The sequence below is a fragment of the Dipodomys merriami genome, unplaced genomic scaffold (genome assembly GCF_024711535.1).
Source record: "Dipodomys merriami isolate MVZ:Mamm:240054 unplaced genomic scaffold, mDipMer1.0.p SCAF_1, whole genome shotgun sequence".
In the NCBI taxonomy this organism is placed as follows: Eukaryota; Metazoa; Chordata; class Mammalia; order Rodentia; family Heteromyidae; genus Dipodomys; species Dipodomys merriami.
Window position 1 is genome coordinate 90,045,053 of NW_027202270.1, and position 15,908 is coordinate 90,060,960.

General features: G+C 40.3%; 1 pseudogene; it reads left to right on the top strand.

Moving 5' to 3' along the window:
• Nucleotides 1–14,482: 14,482 nt before the first annotated feature.
• LOC138822422 (small cell adhesion glycoprotein pseudogene) lies at nucleotides 14,483–14,845 on the top strand (annotated as a pseudogene).
• The last annotated feature ends 1,063 nt before the right edge of the window (nucleotides 14,846–15,908 follow it).

Genomic DNA, 15,908 nt, shown 5'->3' on the forward strand with positions numbered 1-15,908 from the left:
AAGAAGAAGAGGAAGAACAAGAAGAAGAAGAAGAGGAAGAGGAAGAAGAAGAAGAAGAAGAAGAAGAAGAAGAAGAAGAAGAAGAAGAAGAAGAAGAAGAAGAAGAAGAAGAAGAAGAAGAAGAAGAAGAGGAAGAGGAAGAAGAGGAAGAAGAGGAATAGCTATCAGGCTGGGCATGTAGCTCTGTAGTGGAGCTCTTGGTTGGTATCGCTACACTTTATTTCAGTCTTCACTACTGCAAAAACTAATGACCTGGCAGATCCATGTTAACATGTGTGTGCTGTCACAGAGCCTACACCTACAGAGCAAACACAGTAACATACTGCTGCACCACACACACCTTGCAAATCCTGCACAAGTTCTCTCATGGTCTATCCAAACCTAGAACAAGTCAGGGAAGCAATCTTGGAAATAGTTCCAGATCATGAAGTTAGAAAATAGAAATCAACCATGCTATCCCCTTGATGTCCACAGATTCTCCTTTAACAACAGTTAACCTTCAAAAAAAAAAAAAGGTAAGACAAGGATCTTGTCTTTGGATAATATGGTGCGAGGATTCCTCCAACTCATGTACACGTCTGTACATGAGTTGCTCTGGTAGCAGAGCCATACTCTCCCATAGACACCTTGAAGCTCAGCCAACATGCACCAAGGTATAAGATTAGCTTCCATTAGCACATCTATGAGTCTAGAAGCAGGCAGACGGAAGGAGAGTAAATCATGGCAATATCCAAATAAATATACTATCAGATGGAAATTTCATACCTAATATAACTATTGTTTCTATGAATAGTTTTATGATTGAAGCTAGTGTTTTTAGGTGGGTTTTTCATTTCAGCATATTTCAGTTTGAAGTCTCCACTCAGTCTTACACTGGATTTTGTGTCAACAAGCTCCTAGGAATAGAGCACTTGCCTAGCAAATGGGCATTCCGCATTCAAACTATACTACCATCAAAAAATTTTTTTTAGGTTTTCTCAATTAAAAAAAAATTGGGGAGAGGGGGGACCAAGATGGTGACGGAGCAGTAGGGAAATGCCACATCTCTCTCCAACCAAAAAGAGAGTTCGAGTTCCAACGCTTAATCTCCCCAAGAGACCGACAACAACAAAAAGACGAACACTCAGAGAAAAACCAGAGGCGGAGAATAACAAAAAAAGAAAGAGACGAAAAAAGAATTTCAGAACAGAGAAAAGCGAAGACCCCTCCCCCAACCCTTTACTGGCCGCGCAGCAGTGCACCAAGCCGCCGGCCAGCTGGCCCAGCGGGGGCTGCGGGAGCCCCAGAGACACAGCAGAGACACAGGGGGCCGCTTTCAGATCACCAGGTACTGGTTTGCAGAACAGCGGATCGGATCGCCGGGAACAGAGAAACCTACCATCCGGGAGTCTCCACGAGGATCCCACCCCCACCCCTCACTCTCCACCCGAGCAGAGAGGCTCCATCCCGCCAAAGCCGCTCGGCACACGCAGCGCGACAAAGGGACCTGTCGGCAGACCACCCGCCTGCCCGCCCGATCACTGATCTCTGATCACAACGACCCGGCCCTGCTCGGGCCACAGAGGTACCATGAAGAAGCTGCCTGAGCATGGACACTTTTGACCCGACAGCTTCGACAGAGGCAGAGACAGAAAAGAATCACACAGAGCCACCACCGCCCAACCCAGCCCGGATTGCAACAACAACTGACGACCTACACCACACAGAAACAACCAGCTCCAGGGTGAGTACCCCACAGGGGAAGTGTACCCCTCAAGGGAGACCAGAGCTGGAGGGAATCCCCAGACCCTGACCTAGACTCAGTACCCCCAACACCCGGACCACAGGACCCACTAAAACTGGGAACTGTTTGAGAGCTCCACCAGCCCATGGAGCACACTCAGCTGGCCAGGCTAGAGCAAGAGCAAGGGAGCTTAAATGCCCAAGCCAGGAACAGCGCCCCTGGGTCAAGACTACCAACAGTAGAAGAAATTTGAACTGTGTCCCCCAGGTTGTATAAGCTAGGTGGTATACACATCAGAACAGGCCTAACGAGTGCGCTCCAGGCTGCATAACCTAGGTGGTACACACATCAGCACAGGCCTAACAAGCGCACTCCAGGCTGGGGCTGGAACCAGGCCCGGGGATCCGGCACCTGAACAACACAACCAACTCCTCCCAATTGAAGTAAAAAGCTGCGCATACCCCTCAACAGAGGGGAGAAAACCAGGAAACAACACTCCCCGGGAAACAAGCCTGTGACAACAAAAGACCTGGAGGCCCAGGACAAGAGAAGCTCAAACCCCACCAAAACTCCACCCATATACCCTAGACTGGGAATTGGGCAACACAGGCTGCCAGCACCTGATAGTAAGCAGGAGCTCAGACTGTTAAGGCGGCTCAGCAATAGAGTGATATTCTTGGATGTATGAGGCCCTGGATCTGATTCCTCAGCATCACAAAAGCAAAAAGGGTCAGAAGTGGTGCTGTGGCTCAAATGGTAGTGTGCCAGCCTTGAGCTGAAAAGCTGAGGGACAGCACCCAAACCTAGAGTTCAAGCCCACAACCAGCCCAAAACAAACAAACAAAAACACATCAGGAGCCCATAGCAGACTCCAGTATTTGGGAGAGTGCATCCAGAGCATCTGTTCTTCACAAGAGCACCCGTAGGAGCAAACACAAGCAGTCTAGGCTGCTCAACCCTTCCAAAGGCGGGAACTGTCAGCAATCTACAGCAGAGAGCTGAGAATCCTAAGTAAGTCAGAATAGCAGCTGGAAATAGGCTCCCAACAGAACCCAGATCAGGCACAGACTCTCTCTACCAATACAGAATCAGCAACCAAGCAAAGACAGACACACCAAAACAAAATTGAAGAGCAGTCTCCTGAACCTCCATGCGAAAATCACAGAGAAAAATCACAAGGTTTACCACCACCCAGGACAGCAAGCTCACCTCAAAAGCCAGCAGCCATGCAGGGGAGAGCCCCAGTGGGAGCAAAGCAGGAATGGAAGACAAAAGCTACATCCAAGGGTTGCTGGAGGAAATAACTCAAGAAATAAAGCAAGAAATTGATCAGAAATTGAAAGAGCACAAGGATGAACTATCCAAAGAGATACAGGGTATCAAACAAGAGATGCATGCAAAAATAGAAGCTGCACAAACCTCAGTAAGAAGTGAGATAAACGCCAAATTAGAGGTAATGCATACCTCATTGAGAGGTTAGATCAGTACTCTGAGAACCAACATTGAATCCATAAAGGGATCCATTTCCTCCATGCAAACCACAATAGAAGCCACTGTCAACAGAGTGAATGAAATGGAAGGTAGAGTGTCAGATACAGAAGACAGAATACACCAACTGGACCAAAAAGTGACAGATATGGAAAAATCACTCAAATTAAGCCAAAGGGATATTCAAGAGCAAGCAGATAATGCTAAAAAATTTAACCTTCGCATAGTTGGAGTGGACGAAGGTGAGGAATTCCAGAGCAAGGGAATGCAACACCTATTTAACAATATAATCAATGAAAATTTTCCCCACCTCAAAAACGACCATCTTAACTACATCACAAAAGCTTATCGAACACCCAACAAGCAAGACCCCAGGAGAAACACTTCTAGACACATTATAGTAAAAATGATAGATCTGAATAATAAGGAAACAATCCTGCATGCAGCAAAAATGAACAAGGAGCTATACTACAACGGGAAAAAAATAAGAATCACTGCAGATCTCGCCACACAAACAATGAATGCAAGAAAAGCCTGGGAAAGCACCATACGAGCCCTGAGAGCCAATAACTGCCAACCCAGAATGATATACCCGGCAAAGCTAGCATTCACATTCGATGGAGAACTGAAAACTTTTAATAGCAAAGAAAAACTAAATGAATACATAAACATTAAGCCAGCATTACAAAGAATTCTAAGAGGGGGGACGCAACCTGAAGAAAGCAACCAGGAACTGGGGCCTGCCCCAAACAGGCGTTACTCAAAGTCTAACTGAGCAAGCACAGGAGGAAAGGAAAGAAGAAAAACTTAGGAAAACGGAATGGCAGGGACAACAATGCATCTCTCTATACTTTCTCTTAATATAAATGGGCTGAATTCGCCAATTAAAAGAAAATGAACTGAGGACTGGATCAGAAAACAAGACCCATCCATCTGTTGCCTTCAGGAGACCCACCTCTCAGCCAAACATACAAACAAACTCAGAGTGAAGGGGTGGAAAAGGGTCTACCAATCAAACGCCCCCAACAAGAAAACAGGTGTAGCTATCCTGATATCTGACAAAATAAACTTTTCATTAAAATCAGTACAGAAAGACAAGGACGGACACTACATATTAATAAAGGGAACAATCCAAGAGGAGGATATAACCATCATCAACTTATATGCCCCAAATATTGGTGCACCCAGATATGTCAAACAAATGCTCTCAAACTTACAGAATAAAATAGATCCCAATACGATAATACTAGGAGACTTTAACACACCACTCTCACCAAAGGACAGGTCTACCAACCAGAGGATTGGCAAAGAAGCTACCAAATTAAGAGAGGCCATACTTCAAGCAAAATTAACTGACATCTACCGAGTATTTCACCCTAAAACAACACAGTACACATTCTTCTCAGCAGCTCACGGAACTTTCTCCAAAATAGACCATATCATAGTTCATGCAAGGAACTTAAGCAAATACAAAGGGATCGACATAATCCCCTGTATCCTATCTGACCACAGTGGAATCAAGCTAGCTCTCAATAACAAAGCATACCGCAGAAATGTCTCTAATACATGGAAAGTGAACAGCACACTCCTTAACAATGCCTGGATAACAGAAGAGATCAGAGAAGAAATAAAGCATTTCCTACAACTCAATGAAAATGAAAACACCTCACAAAGAAACTTGTGGGACACAGCAAAAGCAGTCCTGAGGGGCAAATTTATTGCCCTCAGTGCCCACATCAAGAGAATGGAGACAGACCAAGTAAATAATCTCATGTTGCAATTAAAACAGCTAGAAAAAACAAGAAAAAATGGGACCTAAAGCTACTAGATGAAGCCAGATAACCAAATTAAAAGCAGAGATTAACCAATTAGAAAATCAGAAAACCATAACCAAAATAAACCAAACAAAAAGCTCGTTCTTTGAAAAATTAAACAAAATTGATGGCCCATTGGCTAGATTAATTTAAAAAAGAAGAGAGGAAACCCATATTAATAGGATTAGGGATGCCACGGGAAACATCACAACACGTACCCAAGATATCCAAACAATTCTAACAGACTACTTTCAAAAGCTATACTCTCTAAAGGAAGAAAATCAGACAGAAATGGATGCATTTTTAGAGAAATACAAGTTGCCCAAACTGAGCAAAGAAGAAGTTAACCAATTAAATAAGCCAATATCCTATAATGAGATACAGGAAACTATCAAAAGTCTTCCAACAAAAAAAAGCCCAGGACCAGATGGATTCACAGCAGAATTCTATAAGACCTTTAAACAAGAACTAATACCCATACTCCTCAAGCTCTTCAGAGAAACAGAGAAGGAGGGAGCTATCCCAAACTCATTCTACGAAGCCAATATCACACTCATCCCCAAACCAGGCAAAGACCCAACCAAAAAGGAGAATTACAGGCCAATCTCCTTGATGAACACAGATGCAAAGATCCTTAACAAGATTCTAGCTAACAGAATCCAGAAACACATAAAAAAAATAATTCACTATGACCAGGTAGGCTTCATCCCAGAGACACAGGGATGGTTTAACATATGTAAGTCAATAAATGTAATCCAACGTATCAACAGAGCCAAGGTCAAGAATCACATGATTATCGCCACAGATGCAGAAAAGGCCTTTGACAAAATTCAACATTCATTCATGCTAAAAGCTCTGGAGAAAATAGGAATAGAAGGAACATTTCTAAAAACAATAAAAAGCCATTTATGACAGACCAATAGCCAATATTATACTTAATGGGGAAAAGCTACAACCAATTCTCCTAAAATCAGTAACAAGGCAAGGATGCCCACTGTCTCCACTCCTCTTCAATATAGTCCTAGAACCCTTAGCCAGGGCAATAAGGCAAGAAAAAGACATTAAAGCGATCCGCATAGGGAAAGAAGAAGTTAAACTATCCCTTTTTGCAGACGACATGATACTATACCTCCACGATCCCAAAAACTCCATCCCCAAACTCTTAGAAATCATAAATCACTTCGGCAAAATAGCAGGATACAAAATAAACCCACAAAAATCAGTTGTCTTCCTATACACTGATAATGTACAGGAAGAGAGGGAAATAAAGGGAGCAACCCCATTCACAATAACCTCCCGAAAAATAAAATATTTAGGAATTAACCTAACCAAAGATGTAAAAGAACTATTTAATGAGAACTATAAAAAGTTAAAGAAAGAAATTGCAGAAGACACTAGGAAATGGAAAGACCTCTCATGCTCTTGGATAGGCCGACTTAATATAGTAAAGATAGTAATACTTCCAAAACTAATATACAAATTCAACGCAATTCCTATTAAAATCCCAATGACGTACATCACTGAAATACAGAAAACAGTCCAAAAATTCATATGGAACAACAAAAGACCTAGAATAGCCAAAACAATTCTAGGGCATAAAGACAATATGGGAGGGCTATTCATGACAAACTTCAAACTCTACTACAGAGCTATAATAACAAAGACAGCATGGTACTGGCACAAAAACAGACCCGAAGACCAATGGAACAGAATAGAAGATCCAGAAATAAATCCACAGGCCTACAGCCAGCTGATATTCGACAAAGGAGCCAAAGACATACAATGGAAGAAACACAGCCTCTTCAACCGCTGGTGCTGGGAAAACTGGGCAGCCACATGCAGAAAACTAAAAGTGGACCCCAGCCTATCACCATGCACCAACATCAACTCAAAATGGATTAAAGACCTTAACATTAAACCTGAATCTCTGAAACTACTGCAGGACAGAGTAGGAGAGACACTTGAACTAATAGGCACAGGAAGGAACTTCCTGAACAGGGTCCCAGGGTCACAACAAATTGGAGAGAGACTCGACAAATGGGACTACCTTAAAATAAAAAGCTTCTGCACAGATAAAGCTATCGCAACCAAGCTAGAAAGACAACCAACTAATTGGGAAAAAATATTTACCAGCAATATATCAGACAAGGGGTTAACATCCTGTATATACAGGGAACTCAAGAAACTAATCCCTCCCAAACCTAACAAACCAATTACTAAATGGGCAAGGGAACTAAAGAGGGACTTCTCAAATGAAGAAGTAAAAATGGCAAAGAAACACATGAGGAAATGTTCATCATCCCTGGTGGTGAAGGAAATGCAAATAAAGACAACCCTGATATACCACCTTACCCCAGTCAGAATGTCCCACATCCACAAATCAGCCAACGACAAATGCTGGAGGGGATGTGGAGAACGAGGAACGCTATTACACTGCTGGTGGGAATGTACACTCATACAACCACTTTGGAAAGCAGTCTGGAGGGTCCTTAGAAAGTTAAAGATTGACCTCCCTTACGACCCAGTCATACCACTTCTAGGCATCTACCCTGAACAACAGGAACCAATATACAAGGACACGTGCACCTCCATGTTTATTGCAGCACTGTTCGCAATCGCTAGGATATGGAAACAACCTGGATGCCCCACCACAGATGAATGGATCCAAAAATTGTGGTATCTATACACAATGGAATATTATGCAGCCATTAGAAATGACAAAATAATGGCATTTGCAGGGAAATGGATGGAGCTAGAAGGAATCATGTTGAGCGAGGTAAGCCAAGAACGAAGAGACAAACAGTACATGGTCTCCCTGATAAGTGGATGATAAATCCAAAATGTTAGGTGATATTACAAAACTAACAGGACTTAAGAAACAAAGAACTCCCACTCATCTGGTTGAACCACTACCAAATATCCCCATGCTGCTGATCACATATATGGTATATAACATGTGAGCACCGTTATATATTACAGACTGTGATAGACAATTTGCTCCAGGAAAGTTAGAATGAACTTGTGACTTTAAACGAGCATCATTATTCCACAATACTGTGAATTACCGGAAATTAAGTAATCACTGAATCACAATCAAAAAAAAAAAAAAAGAACCTTGGGGAAGGGAGGGAGGGAGGGGATGGTAGGGGGAAAACAATGGAGGGGGTAACAATGCTCAAGAGGAAGTGTACTCATTACCTCACTCATGTAACTGTAACCCTCTGTATAGTATCTTTACAATAAAAAAAATTTAAAAAAAATTTGGGGGGATCCGGTCGTGGGGTCTGATCTCTGGTCCTGGGTGCTGTCCCTCAGCTCTTCAGCTCAAGGCTAGCGCTCTACCACTTGAGCCACAGGGCCACTTCCAGCTTTTTTTCTTTTTGCTTATGTGGTGCTGAGGAATCAACTCAGGGCCTCAAGCATGCAAGGCAAGCGCTCTACCACTGAGCCACCTTCCCAGCCCTCAATTAAAATTTAAAAGGTCTTCTATTATTTTAACATTGATAAATCAGAAAAAAAAACCTCCTTGCTTTTTATATTAGTTTTGTTCATCAAAAAAACAAATTGCTGGGCACTGGTAGCTCACGCCTGTAATCCTAGCTATTTAGGAGGCTGAGATCTGAGGATTATGGTTCAAAGCCAGCCAGTCACAAAAGTCTGTGAGACTCTTATTTCCAATAAACCACTAGAAAACCAGAAGTGGTACTGTGGCAAGCAGTAGAGCACTCATCTTGAGCTGAAGAGTGCAGGAACAGTGAACAAGCTCAGAGTTCAAGACCCACAACCAACAACAACAAAAAAAATGTTCCTTGTTCAGACATTGCATAAAATGGAATGAGAAATTCCTCAAGTATGCTATTGTGGTTATAAGAGAAGTACCACAAACATATCAGGAAAATCTATGTGATTATCTAACTGCATCCTTCAAGAAAAATACAGGCACACACACATAGATACACAGAGAGAAAGAGAGAACTAGAAAGAGAGAGCATTGTTCTGGGATGTGCCATTAAGAATGGTTCCTGCTTTATCATTTGAAGCAATGGGAGCCAATGAAAAAATTATTTTTACAAAAAAGTATTACTAAAGTTTTAAAAGAAAATCTTTCAAGCTATCTTCCTGTAGCTGTGAAATATATTTTGAATTTTTCTATTTAAAAATCACTATTAAGACCAGAGCAATTAACCTAAGTCAATACCTGTGCACCTGCACATAATCCCTTTCCTTGACACATTTCTTTCCTAATAAAATTTCCGATTACTTTTATACAAAAGTGGGACGACAATCTGGGCTGGGCATGTGATATGGGCCTTTAAGTCTAGCTAAATAAGTAGACTAGGAGGAAGACTACTGTCTGAGGCTGGGCCAAGCCAAAATGCTGAGACCCTAATCAAACCACAAGTTATAGAGTTCTCTGAGTTCAAAGCTCAACTACGAGGACAAAAAAGAGAGAATCTGATAAGTCAATGCACAGACCACAATGCTGTGAATATTCAAAGCTGTGAACAACATACAAAAAGCTCATACAAATCAATAATAAACACTGGCATGACACAAATTAGTTGCTATAGAACTGTAATATCCAATTTTTATAAGCTTGAATGAAAGTACTTAATACACTATTGATTAAGATAATGAAAATTAAACCACATTTGAGAGTTTCCTCCAAATCTTCACAGTGCCTTAAGTATATTAATGTAGTCAGGAGGAAATTACCTCAGAAGGTTGAGGAATAGATCACCTACAAGGAGGAATGTTTGAGTAAGCTTTCTAGAACTTTCTATCATTAAGTCTTTGTGGAGAGAAAAAGAAAAAGGCAGTATGGACCTGGACATTAAAGTAAATGTAGGCTATAAAATGATGCTAATGTAGGTTATGAGACGATGCTAATTGAAATGAACTCCAAGATATGGAAACAAGAGGTTTTTCTTTGTTGTTGTTGTTTATAATGTACTGTGTGAAGTTATTTATTTTCTCTTTTCTTTTTTCCCCTTTGGTGTATCCCCTGTTGTCATTTTTTTATTTAACTTTTATTTTTTGTGAACATACTGTAAAGAGGGGTTACAATTACATGGGCAAGATAATGAGTACATTTCTTATCAAGCATTGCAGCCTCCTCCTTTGTTTACCCTTCACATCCCTTCCCAGCCTTGACATTGTTTTTTTATTTTGGTACCCTATGTCTTGTATATGTGGTTATCCCATTTGGAGAAGGGAAAGAGAACAACAAAATGGTGAGAAAAAGGACAAAGGGCAAACCAATGCAAAAGCAATACTCACAATATGTTGGAAAGGAACTTTACAACTGGGGGGACAGGGGCTGGGAAGAGAGGGAAAGTGGGAGAAAAATGTAACTGTAACCCCTCTGTGCATTACCTTGACAATAAAATTAAATTTAAAAAAATAAAGTAAATATAGGTTTTATTAAGAAAAAAAATTACCAATACTTATTTAGCTTACTATATATGAGATAACATATTAAAGATTTTACAATTATTATATAATTTAGACATAAAAATCCTAGGAAAAAAGATTTTTAAATCATTCTCATTTTAATATGTTGGAAATTAAACATAACTTTCTCTAATATTAAACATCTCTAATTTTCCTTTTTTTATTGTGAAAATACCATACAGAGGAGTTACAATTACATGGGCAAGATAGTAACTAATTTTCCTTTTTTTTAATAATATGTACTATATTGATTCTTTCATAGGTAGGTTATATTTTACAATTTCTAAAAGTATAATAAGAAAAAAAGAAAAGATAAATTTTAGTCCATTCCCTAAAAGCTTCTAGTGGTGTTGTCTAAAGCATAAAATTCAACTTTCCAACAAGGTAAACCAGGCTAAATCAAATAATGCCTTAACTACATTTGCAGTCTCATCTCCTGTTACAACCCTGTCTCTCACCTATATTCTGATGACTCCCTGTATAGTCATACCCTCAAGTTTACACCTGAGTTTTGTACCTGCAGCTTTGTTCCTCTGCCTAGTATGTGCTTCTCCTGTCTCACCTCACCAGTTCCTATACTTTGAAATTCAGAAAGTGCCAGAAAGTTAATAGAGCCTTCCCTGACAACCTTGATAGTCACTCCTTCATATGTACTTTCACAGCGATTTATGTCAATTTTCCATTTATATCTCTTCTCCCCATCTGACTTTTATTGTAAGCAGGTCATGGTATCTGAAAGGACATCTAAGGAGCAGAGTTTGGGCTATGGAGAAGCAAATGACCAGGGAAGGTAGCAGATGTCTCTATGATGGCAGCTTCAGAAAAAGATTCCAAAGCTAGGTACATATTGCCCAAGGAGCAATAGATTAGATAATCATCAGCTAACCAGTTAACAGTTCTGAATGTTCAGCTCAACTTTTATGTAATAGAGTGCTGTGAAATTCAAGAGAAGGTGATTCCTGAAACACTCAGAGCATGTTTCCATTTGAGAATCTTTTTCCTGGCCTTTGCTTTATGTCTATAATGTTCTCCCTTCAAATGTGCATAGTGCACTCTGCACTTCCCTTACATCTTTCTTTAAATGCCACTAGCTTCTGAACACTGTCTAAATCTTGCTTTCTTTCCTTGAGAATCAAGTGCTACCTCTGGAGACAGGAAGCAATTCTTACCTGAAGTACTGCCATCTGGTGTCTGTCTAAAATATTTTGTGGCATTTATGCTGGCTTCCCTGCAGCCCCCTAGTGGTCACAAGTTAAATTGTGTCAAAGCCTAGTCACAACAGGAATTACCATTTCTGAACCAATGTCAATAAAGCCCCTATAACAGTAATAATGCCAGAGAGGATTCAGAAGGACTGACTGGTGGTTGATCTATTCCCTTCCTAGATATGAAGGCAACTGACCTAAAAACAACAGATGGCACACACGGGATGAGTTGGGCTAGAAGACAGTCGGATACCCAGAAATAATGTTTGACCGTGTTACACGTGGTAGGAGCTTTTCTCTGCTATGTGAAATTGTATCCACTGTTCTGCACTTTAGTAGATTATAAAACTATATGAGATGTGGGAGCAATAGTCACTGCCAGAGAAAAATAAGTCATTGTAGGAACATCTCATAAGAAAGTCTTCCAATCTTCCAAAATATCACAGCACTGCCCTGTTTCTCATGAACAGTAAGAAATACGATAGAAAGAACATTTATGACAATCTACTATGCCAAATAGTTTTCAAAATATACCTCAGAAAAATATTGCGAGCTTTATCTTGTGCATAAGGCTTCATTAAAGTTTCAGAGTGTGACTCCCAGGCACCAGTATTTCCTACATTAAGTAGATTTGCTTGAGGGCCTAAGATACAAGTTATTGCAATAGATGATTTACATATGTGCTCTCATTTTATTCTATTTGAACTCTTCCAGGTGAGTAATATCTTCCTTTAGGGAGGATTGTGGTTTGGATATAATTTGCCCCCTGCAATACTAATGTTGGCACTTAATATCCTTTGTGACCTAATACTATGGAAACTCTTTGATATTAAGAGGTGAGACTTCTGACAGGTGATTTGGATTGGAGAGTCATCAGGGTACAGCCCCAAGGATTAGAATAATACTGCTGGCTTTATAAGAAGAGGGAAAGAAATCAGAAGATAAAGATACAGAGGCACTGTCTATCTCTTGCTATGTGCTACCTCAAGCTTTCTTTTCTTTATAACTTTCCCAGTCTGTAGTATTGTATCATTAGCAACAAAAACAAGTGGAGTCTAGGAAATAGTAAAATTAAAAATTAAAAAGTGCTTGAGACCATATTCTGGGTTGGGTTGGTTTCCCATATCTAGCACTCATTATTTGAGTTATCTTGTTCAGATTACCTAATAATTTATGGAAGGAGTTCCTCATTCCTACAATATCAGCATTAAAGGAATCTACCACATATGGTTACTATGCAAAGTAAAATAGACAATGGTTGCCAATGCTTAAATCAGTATTCAACAGAGATCTGTTATTTGAAGAAAATGTTATTGAACTTGCTAGAGGCTAAATTCCTTAACTCCTGTTGCAGAGTAAATATCACTGTAGAGCCTTCTCTCCACAGTTGTCCTTACCATGACTATCCATCTCAGTGTAGTATTCAATTGGCTTTATCTAAAATTATCTTATTTATTGAAACCTGTGTTTTGCTTCTCCAGCTGCTCTCTAGGCCTTTACCTATCCCTTCAACTTCTGGGTCTTCCCTGCTTAGAACAATGCCTCCTCATCTAAGAGGTAAGATCAATATATAATGGTAGAATAACTTTTTTAAATGAACTGTTTTATCTCCCAGGGCATGCATCTAATCCTTTATGTTGCAAACATATTTCAAAGTCTTCATGGTTGTAGGGCTGTGTACATATATCAAGAAACAAAATCTCTAGAGTATATTGGGGATAGTGAACAAAGAAAACGCATACTTTGAAGAGACATTGATTTCTATGTCATCTCTGAACTTATTTCTAAACAGAAATAGGTGGCGTATAAAATGTGAAATGTACCAGTTATCTATGGTTCATGCCTATAATCCTTCCTACTCAGGAGGATGAGATCTGAAGATCACAGTTTGAAGCCAGCCCATGTAGGAAAGTTTATCTACAGTACTCTCCAATTAACCAGCAAAAATCCAGAAGTGGGAGTGTATCTCAAGTGGTAAAGCAATAGTCTTGAGTGAATAGACCAAACAAAAGCCCTGAGTTCAAATGCCCAATACCGGAAATAAAAAACAGATAAATAAATAAGAAATTGAGTCCTGGATCACTGAATTTCACCTTTGTTTTTTATAGCCTGCACTAGTAAAAATGAAATCCTACAAGTAGCCCCAACATCCTGTTAGTAATGATTTCAAATGTTGAAAAAAAATAAATTTGAGAGACAATCTCAATGCTAAGGAGGCTTATAGCACATGGATGTTAAAGTATCCCAGCCCAAATATTAAGCCACCTACCCCTGCTCCTTGACTGTGCTCCTCAGGCAGCTGGCATTACACCAGATCCATGACTGCTGCTGTTCTGACATGCAGCATCAGCAAATAATTATTTGTAATATGAAAATCATTTTTAATAAGCCATGGTGAACAGTAAGCTGGTGGCTCATGCCTGTAATCCTAGCTACTCAAGATTCTGATATCTGAGGATCACAGCTGATAGCCAGATTAGTCTGGGAAGTCCATGAAACTGTTATCTCCAATTAACCAAAAAGCTAGAAATAGAGCTGTGGCTTAGGTGGTAGAGTGCCAGCCTTGAGTGAAAAAGCTGAAGGATGGCTCCTAAGCTGGGTCCAAGGCCTAGTACCAGCATTAGATAGATAGATAGATAGATAGATAGATAGATAGATAGATAGATAGATAGATAGATAGATAGATAGATAGATAGATAGATAGATAGATAGATAGATAGATAGATAGATAATTAGTATGATGCCATTTATTAAAAATAGGTTAAAAATCATGCCTCCCTTCTCCCCCAACCTGCACCATGGCCTGTCAGATTAGAAAGATCTGCCCATATGCCCTTCCTCCAGGTGATGACTCCCTGGCAGCAAGGACCAGCCTTCTGACCATGCCTTCTCCTAGAGAAGAGCTGATGACCACCCCCAACGCTTCAGGCTACTGAGAATTTGTCCCCAGAAACTGAGGAAGCCAGATAAGCACTCATGCAGTTGTTATCATTGTGGTCTTCCTCACCCTACTCTCTGTGGTGTTATTGATCTGCTTTTACCTGTACAAGAACAAAGACAGCTACATGACCTATGAACCTGTGGAAGGTGAGCCTAGCACTATCCTCCAGATGGAGATTGCCTCAGCAAAGAGCAGAGTAAAGGAAAATTATTTCATCTAACAATTTCCAAACCCCAAGGAGCTCCTGGCCCCTGCACTCACATACTATTTAATGTTTTATGTGGAAGTTGTATTAGAAGCCAGTGAGTACCCTTAGGTGGTATAGGCAGATCCAAGGTCCTTGTAGGAAAGAAGTCCAAATACCAGTTTCACTGACTCCAGGGACCTGGGAAGTGGAGAAAGTTGCTTGTCATGCCATTAACCAGACCTTTGTAACAGAGCTGCTATTTGTGACTAGCTAGCAAAGGAATAGTTGAGTATGTGCCTTCATAAGTTAAAAGGGAAGGGAAGAGTGAGCTGTGGCTTAATCTACTCCATCCCCTTTTGGTCACCTATGCTGTCCCCAAGGGAGGTATCCATAGTTCTTTCTAGAGGCTAGATAACACACTAAAAGGCCAAGCTAGCAAAGAGAGGAGACTGGGGACCTTATCTCCTATATTCCCTAATCTGACCCTTCTTTCCATATTCTCCATATTCTCCAACAACCACATGCTAAAAAAATCATGCTAGTAATTGTAGCTCCATCACTAACTGAAAGAAATACAGTAATCCCACCTTTCATGAAACCACAGTCATATTACTGAATCTACTTGTGAGCTCTCTTTGGTATTTTTTCTGCTCTTCATGCCTCCAGTCTTAAGGATCCTTAAGGATTTTCTCTAGACCTTATTCTCTTCTGAGTTTTGCTCAGAGCCTTTGTTTTTGTGAAATTGCATCTACTCCTACTATATCAAGATCACACAGTGGGCTGATCTTGGAATAGAAAAGAGTTAGATGCAATCTTCATCAGTACTTGGGTAAATTATTTCATGTCATAAAGACTTGGTTTCTCATCTGTTAAGTAAGGACAATATCTCTCTTGAGACCCACAATGAGAAATATGCAGTCATTATCACTAGTTAATAACATGGATTCTTGACATATTAATAGACAAACTGCAGTTCTGTTGCTTTGTATAATCTTGGACAAACTGAAACTTCTCTTCCATACTAAGTTTGTTCACTTGTAAAATGAGGATGACAATACTTTCACTTCGCGGGATTCAATAATGGCATTTAGTCCAT